Here is a 4,690-nt window from a genome sequence, read left to right as displayed (position 1 = left end):
AACCACCTAATCCTACATACATTTTTATAGTGGTAAACAATGCAGAAATTGTAAATATATTTGTATGCAAAAGTGAAGAAAGCAAATAGTTCACTGTGATTCAAAAACTAGAAAAAAAAACTAAACACAGAATGCCCATCGTTCTTGCGTTAAATGAAGCTCGTCACAGCAGACGGCTACTCTAACCACATTAAGTAATATCCTCCAGTTATGCAGGTTACAGAACCTGCACCCCCATGTGAACATATAAGGGGAGCCAAACCCTGGAGCCCGGGCTGTGATGCCGCACTGTGCCGTCTGCACTCTCAGCTAATAACACATTAGAGAATCGGATGTTGCACAGTCAAGGGTCCTCAACTATACAAATGAGATATTCACCCTATTGAAACAGTCAACCACTTAAGAAATGCAACATTGTTTACCATTTTTTGCTAATAAGACAAAGTTAGTATACATTTTATAATATTAAATATTACTCTTTGCTTAACGCACTATAGGATAAGCAAACTGTAGTGTAGGAAGAGGATATTCTGCACTACACTAATGCCACAGACAACAAAACGCCAGTCCATTTTTGACACTCCTAAAAATCTCATCTCCTCCGCCACCGTCTTTAATTTGTGTTCTGGTTTTTTTGAAAGATTGTGTCATACGGATTTTAGCAAGGCTGTGTACCGTAAGCAATGAAGAAGCGATGTTGTGCTGTATTTGGCTGGTCAGAACAGAAGTTATCAAACATCTGAATGCAGACGGGAAACCAGGGGAGAATAGCATTCATAGAGCAACTAACAAAGTAGAGGTCACTACTTCTGGAAGGCGGTATAGTCCTACTAAGACTTCCAAGCTACTGAAAAGCTTTTACTTGAGCACTATTAGAGAACTACATTTCTGAACATTTTAAGTGCTTTTGATCTTATGTCTTTCACTGTCACCCATGGCATCAATGGGTCAAAAGTGCAACATCACAGTGCAATCACTCCACTATTTATTATTTATATGTTTCCACCTTTAATGCTTTATTGATTTATATTAACATATATGTGTAATTTAAAATGAAGAGCATAAGTTGAATCTCCCCGTGTTGGCTGGGATTGGCTACAGCAGACCCCTGTGACCCTGTAGTTAGGATATAGCGGGTTGGATAATGGATGGATGGATGGATCTATGCAATGACAATAAAGGGCATTCTAGTATTTTCTATTCTAGATTTCACATTATACATTAAGGTTATGTTAAAAAACGTGATTTCTGTTTAGAGCATTCGTTTACATAATTGTAGAGAGTCAAAGGCAGTTAGTGTGGCGCTTCTACAAATCTGGTATCACATAATGTGACTTATCCAGTCACTCGCCCGAACTAATCTGCGACTCTCTCAAGTAAAATCAAACAGGTTTGATATTGTCTTTAGTCGTATTAGGCAGCCTGTGTGTGCATGAAAGCCGACAACCAATGATTGATTGTTCATCTGGAAGTACAATGCATATAATGCGGAGAACAGGAATAAGGAGTGCAGGGGTTTTGGCCCTCACAAACAGAAGAGACGCTTATCTGTCGGGTGTCTTGTGTTTGATGTACCATGACAGAATGGAAGAAAAAAAAAGTGCCAGACTGCTGCTGAACTCCCCCATATCTCTTAACCCTTTTTATAATGCAGGCTTCAGCAGGCAGCACATTATTGGCTGTCAGAAAAAAGGGCACGCATGACAGCACTGGAAGGTCAGCAGTCTGTCTCAAAAATGTGACACAGCCAGAGACTTTTAGTTATGTAAACCGATCGCCAAGTACAGTCAGCAAGTCTAATACACCCAGCGACTAAGAGTCGTGATGCTAACTTTACACAGGAATGCTCAGTGAAAATGACATTACTAGATGTAGCAGTGCAAGCTAGTATTTAACGATCATGAGATCTTTTCTTCCCCCTTAGATACCCCATACAAATTAAAGATAACTGTATATCATTTCCATGCCTAAATTAAAATTTAATGCTTTCAATTTTTAAAGAGAGCAATGTATTTTTTTGAAGATAGGAACACGGCCACCACAGTATATTCAACCATTAAGAGTTATGCTTGTGTTCTTCCACACAAAGTTAGACAGAATTTTTGAATGAAAGACCAAGAGATGAAATGTTGTCAAAAAGCCTGGCTAAATTCAATACAAATAAATAAATAAACCATGACATCCAACTCCAACTCCAAACTTTAAACCAAAATTCTTCATCATAACAAACATGAAGCATTAACCAGAAAAACGACTAAAGAAAAAGCACAGTGAGGATTCTTTTCAATTTGTATATGTAATCTCAGACAACCAGGATATGTATGATGTTGTTCTTTCTACCTTTGACCCCGTGATGTAACGCGCAGCAAACTTCCAGTAGACCTTGCCTAACAACAGCTGTCAACAAAAATTTCTCAAAATGGTGCTGCCCAAGAAAAAACAAAATGAAGGTTGCAGGAGATCTGTTAAAAAAAAAAAAAAGTAACATTATGAAAACTAATCAGAAACAAAAAGTCGGAAATGAAGCCCAAGGAATCCAAATCCCTATTCTACACTTGACATTACTGAAAAAGGTTCAAAGGAAAGAAACTGAATGAAGCAGTTGAACAAAAAAGGTTTAAAGATGGCACTTTAATTTTTCATTGTGGTTGTGCACTTAAGCTTTGGGTTATTTGCTATCCTCTAATAAGACATTGCACAGTTGTTCGTTCAAATATTTTCAATTTCAGGCTGAAAGTGTTCAACATTTTGCAAATATTAATATAGGAAAAATTTAAATCTACTTTATTAAAAAAAACTCTATCCAGGTGGATTATTATTGCAGATAACTTCCTGCTAGGGTTAGATAGATAGATAGATAGATAGATAGATAGATAGATAGATAGATAGATAGATAGATAGATAGATAGATAGATAGATAGATACTTTATTAAGAGGACCGGAAGGCATAAGAGGAGATTTGAACTGAGCCATTGCTATGCTTCCTATTCCCAATTCCGCATGCAAAGCCTGAGCCAGCAACAAACAAAAGCAAATAGCTGCCAGACACTGGGAATATCGGTCAGTCAGTCTGAGAGAATCTAAAAAGTCAAAGTAATTCAAAATAAAATAAATGCAACATGTCTAAAATACACACTATTTGCACAAGTAACTGTGTTGTGCAACCTAACAGATTGAATGTAAATGAACTAAAATTGCCCTTCACCTGCAGCAGCATTCATCTATTAAACACATTTATTGAAAGGGAAATCGGCCTCCAGATTCACTTAAGGAGAAGGGCTGAAAATTATCAAATTGATCAAATCTGAGATTCTTAGATACTTTTCCAAACTTTCTGAAAAATAAGCAAACATGGAGCCCAAAACTATATTCTAACTTTATTTCAGGCTCTAAAATATTTACGTTATGAAAGTCACTAGAAACAATGATTTTTTTTCCAGTAACAATGATTACTGCTAACAGTGGTGGAGATCAACCTATGCAGTCACTTACCGCACAAATGCAACACTCCACTGCCAGCATCGACAGAAGCACAACCACCAGTTATACCAAACATATTGTGAACTTGCTCATTTTTACTTCAGTCTTCCATAAAATTTGCCACATTCCTTACCTGTTTTCTACTTGGTTGTTCTTAACAAAGTAAGACCCGTATTCCATCTGGTGATAAATAAATTGATGGCAGTCCAACATGCACATCTGCTCTGATGCATAGAACCGAATCTGCTGCTTGCTCACAATGAACAGGGAGAGAAAGAGGAGCCCACTTACACAAAGGTATACGGAGGTCCACTTTCCAGTTGTCTAACTAAGTTTGTGGTTCTCAAACACCTTCCTGTGGCTGTTTTTGTTCCAACCAACTACTCCTTTTAATTGCCTCCTAGCCTAATGAAGCGTGCGGTTATTTCATGATTTCAATGTTTTGGGGTTAAAAAACACAGGTAAATTTTGATTAGAATCTACTAAGCATTAATATATTTTACAAAGGGATAATGTTGTGTCTTTTTTTCATGATTTGAAGATTTTCATATTGCTTTTCCTGGTTATTTAATCTGTCATTTACTATCGAGCACAATCACAGGCGTTGTGTGCTCAGGTGTCTGCACTGCTCGCTCTTTATTGTCATTAGTAGGAAACAATCAAGGGAGTCAACTGCAAAATAAAGGTCATCTCAATAGGAAAACAACTAAAGAGAGTTAAGCATTCAAAGCTGTCGAAAAAATATTTCTAAATGTCTTACAAATGTGGAAATCAAACTGCTGTGCTTTTTAATTGAAATCAAGAGAACAGACACAAAAAATCCAGGTAACTAAATGGGATTAATTAGAGAATTAGAGAAATGGCCCACTGATCGTGAAACTTACTGAACATAATTCTGCATTCACAGGGGGTCCACAGAATTGAGTCTGAGAACCACTGGGCTAAGGAATACCAGGAATACTAACATTTTGGCAGTCTAGACTTACAAACTTTAATGTTTTAATTACAAATACTTTTTCAATTGCTATACCGGCTGCCCCTGTATTGCAAACAACAACTTTAAGAAATTGTGTTTATACAAAGAAAGTCATTTAATAGCCTTTTTATCATGTGAATTACAATGAAGCTGACTTCTAAGACAGGTCTGGGCTGATTTTCTAGCCTAAATCCTGATGATCTTTGCAGTCATTCCAAGTAGACCTCGCTGGCT

Source organism: Polypterus senegalus, chromosome 11, assembly GCF_016835505.1.
Source record: "Polypterus senegalus isolate Bchr_013 chromosome 11, ASM1683550v1, whole genome shotgun sequence".
NCBI classification, from domain to species: Eukaryota; Metazoa; Chordata; class Cladistia; order Polypteriformes; family Polypteridae; genus Polypterus; species Polypterus senegalus.
The sequence above is the reverse complement of the archived record's forward strand: the minus strand, read 5'-3'. Positions refer to the sequence as shown.